Raw genomic sequence first — 10720 nt, forward strand, 5'->3', positions numbered from 1 at the left:
GTTACAGCATAGCGAACTGTGCAGCCCCTATCGCGAGCTGCCGCCACGAAGTTGTGCTACTGGGCCGTTTCGCCTGATGAGGCTGAGTTAGCGCTGCAAGCACTTCCATTAACTTCACACGGCTTGGATACCTGGTTTTCTCTGACAAACTGTCTGAAAGTTGTCTCTGCGCCATGTAGCAAATCAAGGCGTCAATTTAGTTAATCGAACGAATTACTTGGTGCTCTTAGTTATTAAATCTTCTACCCCAACAGTGAGAACGGAATTTCTCCTACATGTACTGACGCAGAGTGCACCCTTTAGTGCTTAGAAATGAACATGATCATTTTGTTAGATACAGACACATTCTGTGGTTTTGTAAAAGAATTTTGATCAGCATTGAAATACAGAGAAATTGTTTTCGGAATATACAGTGTGAGTCAGGACAAAAGGTGCATGCTTTGGTGGCTGATAGTAGTTCTAAAAAAACCGTCATATCTATGTATGTCCTCTTCTTATCACTAACCGAGAAATCCAATGAAAATAATGGGGAATAAGACAACTGCTGGAAATAGTAAATGAAACATTGTGATGTAATACTTTGTTTGTGTTCATTTCTTCCCTAAAGATCTTGGAAAGGTACGGCGTCAACTTTCAACACATTTTGCAGCTTTGTAGACAGCTACTGTGTTGCTAATCTGAACTCATTCATATGGTTCTTTATTTGAGCACACGCACGTATAAACCAAGTGAGAATTTCCTCGTTTGTGTCCACTCTGCGCATGCAGACTCCACTCTTGAGTGAACCCCACAAACATTTATCTTATGGAGTAAGACTGGGCGACCTCGGTGGCCAAGAAATGACTCCATGACCATCGATACAACTCCTAGATACGTTTCAGTGAGGTACTGTGCCACTGACCGCACGGAATGTGCAGGAGATCCGTCGTGCTGAAAGTGCATACGATGTCGTGTTGCCAAAAGATTATCCTCCAAGTATCCTCCAAATATTCAGGATGCCGTACTCCATTATTAAGACAGCTATCTAAAACAGCTGGACCGATGAGCTGGTCCGGGAAGTGGGCATGAAAATGGTCAGGAAAGACAACACTACGAACCCTAATGCTATTTTGGTTCTATTCGCATGTGGGTGCTTGTGAAGGGAAAAAAATGGCTCTAAGCACTATGGGACTTAACATCTGAGGTCATCAGTCCCCTAGACTTAGAACTACTTAAACCTAATTAACCTAAGGACATCACACACACCTATGCCCGAGACAGGATTCGAACCTGCGACCGTAGCAGCAGCGTGGTTCCGGACTGAAACACCTAGAACCGCTCGACCACAGCGGCCGGCGCTAGTGAAGAAGAACGCGCGACTGACGCTTGGGAGTTTCAAACGGCTGTATGTCGGATACGGCAAACAAAAGGGCATACACATGTTCATTTGAAGTTTTTTGTCCAGAATCAGGAGTACTGTCACCCGTCGAAGCATGTACCTTTCCTCGTGGCTCAACCCGCATAAAAGTGGAGTCTACAGACTGTATGACAGAGAATTCGACGTGAGAATAGTCGAAAGAAAGAGTTAATGATGGGAAATAAAACTCACAACTAGAAGTTCATAAAAGTAGAAACAGACAAGTGGTTAAACTTTGTCATATTTATTGTTCAACCAAGAAGTGACAGAAGAATCCATAAATAAGATGTCATAATGATTTAATATTGAAGTCAACCATACCGACGGCCTATGTGGCCGAGCGGTTCTAGGCGCTAAATTCTGGAACCGCACGTCGCAGGTTCCAATCCTGCATAGGGCATGGAGGTGTGTCATGTCCTTGGGTTGGTTAGGTTTAAGTTATTCTAAGTTCTAGGGGACTGATGACCTCAGGAGTTAAGTCCCATAGTGCTCAGAGCCATTTGAACCATTGCCGGCCGTTGTGGCCGTGCGGTTCTAGGCGCTGCAGTCTGGAGCCGAGCGAGCGCTACCGTCGCACGTTCGAATCCTGCCTCGGACATGGATGTGTGTGATGTCCTTAGGTTAGTTAGGTTTAATTAGTTCTAAGTTCTAGGCGACTGACGACCTCAGAAGTTAAGTGGCATAGTGCTTAGAGCCATTGAGCCATTATTGAACCATTCAACCATGCCGAGAAATATTCTTTCTGCGATATAATGTTATCAGACATTGGCATGGAAATTGAAAGTGCAATCGTGAAACTGTGTCCCAGAGAAGATTGGACACACATATTACCTAATGATAAGTTTGTAATTAAAACTGGAAACATCGCAGTAGGCTGCTTACTCCCAGAAGAGATATTATGAAAGGTAGGTTGTAGCACCTGTGTAAACGGTATGTTTCGACAGTGCCTTTTGCTTTTGCACGTCCTCATTGTGTGAGTATTGTTGGCCGTATTTTAGTTCTAGCAGGCGGGAGAGTAGTGGTGTTAGCGCGGTTTTGTGTCGGGGAAGGTTATTGTCAGAAACTTTGTGACGAGGTTATTTCCGTTGTTACTTATGGTGTGAATTTGTGTTGTCGTAAGGTGGACAATAGACAACTTACGCCGATATTTCAGCTTCCGTTTGTTTATTCAGTGTTGTGTCGTGTGCAGTGTGATTTATTGAAGTGAGACGACGCTTTACGGTTCTCACATTAACGTGACGACCACCTATGTTCGACGTTAACGTGCATGTATGTATGTTAACCGGGGACCTAGAAATGACGGGGAGGCTTCGTCCCCGCCGCAGCCGCAATGGTCCACAACCCCACAACAACTACCGCAGTCCACCTCACCCCTCCAAAAAATGGTTCAAAAGGCTCTGAGCAGTATGAGACTTAACTTCTGAGGTCATCAGTCCCCTAGAGCATAGAACTACTTAAACCTAACTAACCTAAGGACATTACACACATCCATGCCCGAGGCAGGATTCGAACCCGTGTCTGTAATGGTCGCGCGATTCCAGACTGTAACGCCTAGAACCGCTCAGCCACACCGACCACCGGTGTGGTTGACTTCAATATTAAATAATTATGACATCTTATTTACGGAGTCTTCCGTCACTTCTTGGTTGAACAATAAACATGACAATGTTTAACCACTTGTCTGTTTCTACTTTTATGAACTTCTAGTTGTGAGTTTTTTTCCCGTCATTAACTCTTTCTTTCGACTATGCTCACATCGAATTCTTTGTCATACAGTCTGTAGACTCCACTTTTATGCGGGTTGAGCCACGAGGAAAGGTACATGCTTCGACGGGTGGTAGTATTCGTGATTCTGAACAAAAAACTTCAAATGAACATGTGTATGCCCTTTTCTTTGCCGTATCCGACATACAGCCGTTTGAAACTCCCAAGCGTCAGTCGCGCGTTCTTCTTCACTAGCGCCGGCCGCTGTGGTCGAGCGGGCTTCACCCCTCCGCCGCCAGGGCTATTGTGCGGTTCCGCCCCCAGTGGACCCCCCCCCCCCCCCCCCCAGGTATCGTCTCACACCAGACGAGTGTAACCCCTATGTTTGCGTGGTAGAGTAATGGTTTGTACGCGTACGTGGAGAACTTGTTTGCGCAGCAATCGCCGACATATTGTAACTGAGGCGGAATAAGGGGAACCAGCCCGCATTCACTGAGGCAGATGGAAAACCGCGTAAAAATCATCCACTGAATGGCGGGTTCACCGGACCTCGACACAAATCCGCCGGGCGGATACGTGCCGGGGACCAAGCGCTCCTTCCCGCCCGGAGAGCCTTGCGTCAGATCGCACGGCCAGCCGGGCGCGGTTGCATTAACATGTACTTACCACTCACAGGCAGCAGGTGGTAGTAGGAGCAGTGGAGGGTATATGAGGCGTGTCGTGGGACGTGCAAACAGTGCATTCGCTGTCCTAATGCGAAAACATAGCGGTTTATCTGACGTCCAAAAGGGCATATCATTTGCTTTTGTGCCAAGACTTGAAGCATTTCCGAAGCGGAAAAGTTTTTTAACTGCTCGAGTGCAGCTGTGGTTAAAGTATACTGTGCCTGGAAAAATGGCGCTATCCAAAGCCGGCGCTGAGGCAACTATGGCGCACCATGGGCCACAGATGACAGGGATGAACGACGGCTGCAGTGGTGTGTACCGGCGAGGAGACGTGCTACTGTTGAACAACTGAGCACGCAAATGAACGACTGGGCTATCAACAGTGTCGCTTCAAAGACCGTTCAGTGAACGGTGCTGCATATGGCCCTCCACAGCAGGTGCCTGGTTCATCCACACATGCTGACTGCTGTTCATTGGTGGCGAAAGCAACTGGACGTCCACTTAGCAGCGACAGGTGGCCTTTTTGGATGAACCACGTTTCATGCTCCATTCATAGATGACCGTTGCGCGTACGGCGCGGTAAGTCTGAAAGCAAACACACTGCCAAAATAGTCAGAAGGGTCCAGCAGCACTATTCTGTATCGTTCATACCGATCGGTGTAGTAGGTTAGACTCGGTATTGACGTCAGTTTCGGTTCTTTATCGAAATATCCTATTCAGCAAGCTTCTGAGACCTGTTACCGAACGGTCCTCCCACCGATCTTACGACAATTGTACCGAGAGGTTTTGGATTTCGGTCTGGCCCTGTCGATCGGTTAGCTGTGATTTATGTACACCTATAATTCGTTATTTGAAACACATTTAGCGGCTTTAGCTTTGGATTTAGTGACTGTGTTATTAAAGAATCACCAGAGGACGCATCCGGTTCAAAAGTGAGTTCATAATAGACTATTCTCCTTTGTTAGAAATATGGTTAGGTTAGGTTGTTACTGTGAATGACTACATACAACACAAAAAACGCTTTTTGGGTCAATATTCTCTCAAGCCACGTGTTATTTTTATGCAAATAAGAGTTTAAAGATCATTAAATATCAAGACATCGGCTCTGCTTATCTATATGACATGAGTGTGAACTGACGTTACTAGTGCCTTTGTGTACTTTTTCCCCCAAATGGGTTAGTTATTAATTATCGAATCGTGTTTACAACTTTCAAGTGACAATGGAAAGCAATTATGTGAAGCCTGATATTGGAAACGTTCCAAATTATCTCGCATTTATGACACCGTTTGACAACAAAGTCAGCCTACGTTCCTCTACACAATACTACAAGAATTAAGCACTGCGGGTGCGTTGTTTGGCGTGGCCAACGAGATTACCCACAGTGTGACACAGGTGTAGTAATTAGCACATATGCCTCGTGAGCAGTGGACCTAGGTTCAAGTCTTGGCCTTAGCACAAATTTTCGGTCAGAGGGCTGCGTGCTCTCTGTAATAAAAAAACTGAGTAAAGGAAGTAACGATCAGTTTGAATGGATGTCTTCTGACGTCCGCCCCGACCAAACGCAGCGAAGTATATCGAACGAACAAAATGAGGAAAAAAAAAAGGGAACTGGTTGGGGCGCGGGAAAGCGATACGGAAGGACACGGGTTCGCGGAATGGAGGATGCAGAATTTTTCTTTTTTTCCTCTTCATATATGCAACACGTTCTGACACATTGTTATTCGTGTAAGTTAAGATTTTCCTGCAATATTCGTTATTACTTACATGTAAGAGCGCACTTCCTCAGTAATGATTTCGTGATTTCTGTATGTTTAAAATACGAAATATGAAATTGTTGGGAGACAAAATTGCTGTCAGTGAAACAACCGACAGTAACCTTTATATTTTTTCTCGTCAGAAATAATTCACCACTTTTTTCCGAATATGTAGCGATTTCCGAGTATGCGGTTAGACAGGAATCTAAGAGCACAACTTAAATTACTGGAAATATAACTAGCAGCAGTCACCTTCATAATATGGCTTCTCACAAGTACACTCCTGGAAATGGAAAAAAGAACACATTGACACCGGTGTGTCAGACCCACCATACTTGCTCCGGACACTGCGAGAGGGCTGTACAAGCAATGATCACACGCACGGCACAGCGGACACACCAGGAACCGCGGTGTTGGCCGTCGAATGGCGCTAGCTGCGCAGCATTTTTGCACCGCCGCCGTCAGTGTCAGCCAGTTTGCCGTGGCATACGGAGCTCCATCACAGTCTTTAACACTGGTAGCATGCCGCGACAGCGTGGACGTGAACCGTATGTGCAGTTCACGGACTTTGAGCGAGGGCGTATAGTGGGCATGCGGGAGGCCGGGTGGACGTACCGCCGAATTGCTCTCCACAGTACATCGATGTTGTCGCCAGTGGTCGGCGGAAGGTGCACGTGCCCGTCGACCTGGGACCGGACCGCAGCGACGCACGGATGCACGCCAAGACCGTAGGATCCTAAGCAGTGCCGTAGGGGACCGCACCGCCACTTCCCAGCAAATTAGGGACACTGTTTCTCCTGGGATATTGGCGAGGACCATTCGCTACCGTCTCCATGAAGCTGGACTACGGTCCCGCACACCGTTAGGCCGTCTTCCGCTCACGCCCCAACATCGTGCAGCCCGCCTCCAGTGGTGTCGCGACAGGCGTGAATGGAGGGACGAATGGAGACGTGTCGTCTTCAGCGATGAGAGTCGCTTCTGCCTTGTTGCCAATGATGGTCGTATGCGTGTTTGGCGCCGTGCAGGTGAGCGCCACAATCAGGACTGCATACGACCGAGGCACACAGGGCCAACACCCGGCATCATAGTGTGGGGAGCGATCTCCTACACTGGCCGTACACCTCTCGTGATCGTCGAGGGTACACTGAATAGTGCACGGTACATCCAAACCGTCATCGAACCCGTCGTTCTACCATTCCTAGACCGGCAAGGGAACTTGCTGTTCCAACACGACAATGAACGTCCGCATGTATCCCGTGCCACCCAACGTGCTCTAGAAGGTGTACGTCAACTACCCTGGCCAGCAAGATCTCCGGATCTGTCCCCCATTGAGCATGTTTGCGACTGGATGAAGCGTCGTCTCACGCGGTCTGCACGTCCAGCACGAACGCTGGTCCAACTGAGGCGCCAGGTGGAAATGGCATGGCAAGCCGTTCCACAGGACTACATCCTGCATCTCGACGATCGTCTCCATGGGAGAATAGCAGCCTGCATTGCTGCGAAAGGTGGATATACACTGTACTAGTGCCGAGATTGTGCATGCTCTGTTGCCTGTGTCTATGTGCCTGTGGTTCTGTCAGTGTGATCATGTGATGTATCTGACCCCAGGAATGTGTCAATAAAGTTTCCCCTTCCTGGGACAATGAATTCACGGTGTTCTTATTTCAATTTCCAGGAGTGTATTTATCTACGATTGTATCCTCAACTGCAGTAGACACAGATGAAAGATCTCTGCCGTAATATTTTTAGACTGTAGCAACGTATACGAAAAATTTTCATTCATGAGATGCATGTTATAAACTTCGACGAAGTGCAGGAGCTTTCGAAAATTCGTTTTTTTTTCGATTTTGTTTTTAAGACACAAATCGTTGACGTATAATATAGGGAAGTGGGCTACTTAGTCATTTGGATCTCTAGGAGCGAGTTATAACCACATTCTGTTTATCGTCTTATTCTTTGAAACTTTCAGAATCAATCTTTCAGGTGTTTTTATAGATGTATTAGTACACTGTGATACTATGCACTATTCCTGGCCCATTTTCCGAAACGTAAAATCCAAAACACTATATCAGTGTAAATCAGAATAAGATGACATAGAGCGGTACTTACGACAATCTGCAGAATACAGTCAAATACGCTATCGTTGTTACGTTGTTATGCATATATGGAAACTTGTGGTCAGAAAAACTGTAAAAATTTTTATGCATTTCAGCTGAGAATCATGGAAATGGATATACTGCGTCTGATACTGTTAAGGAGGAGGCAAGGATGATGACGGTAGACACGTCAGCTCGATAGAATGCAGCGTCAAGCCTTATGGGAATGTAAACGCAATTTTCGTTACTTGGAAGGATAGTGCGCCTGTGTCGTCTGCTAGCCGCTTTGTGTTCGTGGCGCTGTGCGCGCTGCAGTGCGCATGCGCGGATCTGCGGCTGCTTGCTTTTGATTGGCTTGCACGACACGAACTGACAACAGTGCTTCGGTTCTCTAGACCGAACGGTATCGCTACTGAAATGCTTACTGAATAATGCAGGGACTTTGATTCGAGTAATAGACCGTTCGGTGCTCTTGAGTACCAAAACGATCGGCACAATGGCGGAAAGATACCGAATAGGTACCCAGGCCGGAGCATGAGGTGTTATGGTATGGGCAATGTTTTGTGGGATTCCCTGGGTTATCTCGTCATTCTGTAAGGCATAATCGATCAACACAAGCATGTATGTATTCCTGGGAATCATGTCCACCCCTACATGCAGTTTGTTTTTCCTCGGCATGATGGTGTCTATGAGCACACAATGCAAAATATCACACAGCTTGTTCAAAGTGTACCAGGATGAGTTTATCTCACTCTCCTCGCCACCAAGCTCCCTGGATTTAAACAGAATCAAGTATATGTAGGACCACCTCTATTGGGCTGTTTGTGTCATGGATCTTCAACCAAGGTGGCCATGGCACTGGAGTCAGCACGGCTCTACATCGTTATAGGCAGAACGTCATTGACTCTCTTCCTGGACGTCCTGCAGCAGTCTGCACTGGAAAATCTGTTTATTCAGTCTTTTGACCTTGCTCACATGAATATGATTGGACAATGTAATATGAAAGAGGTGAGAGAGCTTCACTTACCACTAGCTACCCTCAGATGTACACTCTACACCAAAATATACTCGTCTAAAACGATTTCGGTTCTGGAGGTTGCTCGTTCAAACTTGGATAGAGGTGGGAATTTTTCTCGTTCCAATCCCTCCAGTATGGTCCCAGGTCCACTCATCCTGCTACGAAATGAGTGCTGGGCCTGTCACCCTCCTCCTCCAAGCGCAGCGGCGGTGGAAGGCTGCACTCCACGTGCATTCAGGTCAATAGACCGATTATGGGCTTGCACCACAGACGTTGGTCTATACGCTGCACAATCATTGTGAGACTCATAACATCTGAGGCTTCAGCTGTGTGAAATTGTAGATGAATCCCTAGTGCAGTAATTTCAATCTCTGTAACAATGGGGAGAGGTCCTCCAGTAGTTGCTATCAGACTTATCAACGAATTCCATCCAACAAATGCTGGATGCACACTCATCACCCTGTAGCATATAGAGTAAGTTCTGGAACGTTTCAGTACGACTACTGTCTTCGTTAAAGGTGTCATTGAAGGCAATAGTATACAGTAGATTAAAATTGTGGAGAATTTAGGTGGAATATACTTTGAGCCAGCAAAAGGTGTTTCGATTGGAGTGGGTGGAAAAATGGTTAGAGTTTTACGTCCAGTTGACGACGAGGCCACTAGAGATGGAGCACAACCTCGCATTCAGGAAGGAAGTCGATCGTGCCTTTTCAAAAGAACTATATTGGCACCTTCATTAAACGTTCTAGGGTATCACGGAAAACCTAATTCTAGATGGTCAGTCGGGAATGTGAATCCAGTGTCTTATCACTGCACCACCTCTGTCGGCGACTCCCGGACCTTCAGTATCTGTAGAATGAGCAATTTGTGAGTCACGTGTGATGCTGACTTATCCAGAGGCTCACCTGCGTACGATACTCTTCTTCACATTTACTACTGATCGGCTGCTCTTCCGTCTTCACCAAACAGAATACTAGCGCCAGAATGTATTTGGATATCTTGACTTATTTCACCAATTTACTGCTGAAACTCCTTTCTGTACAACTGTAGCAACAGGTAGTAGAAAAATCTGGAAAGACTAAAGTGAGAGCATGCGAGTTACACAGTGCTAAATATAAGAAAGAATGCACTACCTTGTGATTACGTTATTAGCGGCAAATTACTGAAAATACTAGGTACCTGAAGAAGCCCCTAGGAGAAGCGATCTGGAGCGACGTAAGATAAAATGGCGACATAAAGTTAATTGTAGGAAAAGAAGATTCAGGTTTATATCCATTCGAAGAAACAGAAATGTAGTTCATTAACGAAAACAGTGGCTTACAAAACCTAGGCTTAATAGAAGACACAGAGAAGGTCCAACGAACAACGGCCGTTTTTCCACGGGATCGTTGAGTCTGCGCGATAGTATTAAGGAGATACTCAACAAACTCCAGCGGCATTCGCTACAAGAGAGGCGTTGTGCATCTCAGAGAGGGTTATTGTTGAAATTCCAATAGAGAACGTTAACAGAAATGTCGGTCAATATGTTACTTCTTCCACATGTGATTCGCGAAATGGCCACAGCGATCACAGAAGCTAGAGTTTATATGGGAATTTATAGGCAGTCGTTCCTCCCATACACCATTCACGAATGCAACAGAGGAGGGACAAAAAATAGTGGTACCAAAGGCACCCTCCGCCACATGCCGTAAAGTGGCTTGCAGAGTGTAGATGTTAATACACACGGTGATTTTTTCCACAGGCTACAAACTCTAGCGACTGATCGATGAGATCATACGGAATAAAAAAGGTTTAACAAACTTACGGCCGGAAAAGAATGCTTTCCATGCTAGAGACCATTTATTCAATCATACATTGCTACAGAGACCGCGGTCTAATTCGCGATGCACCATGCAGCCACAGTTACATCATGCATGGTTTCCTCCTAGAGGGTGTTACTGCTCCTCATACGTCATACCCTAGCGCCCTGTCCCGCCATAGTAATTGGTATTGCTGACTCACCTTGCAGTGGATGTAATACACCGTTGTACACAATGATTCCGTATTCGATTCGAGGAGCTTGGCGACATGGTGCTTACTTACGTAA

Source organism: Schistocerca gregaria, chromosome 7 (genome assembly GCF_023897955.1).
Source record: "Schistocerca gregaria isolate iqSchGreg1 chromosome 7, iqSchGreg1.2, whole genome shotgun sequence".
Classification (NCBI taxonomy): Eukaryota; Metazoa; Arthropoda; class Insecta; order Orthoptera; family Acrididae; genus Schistocerca; species Schistocerca gregaria.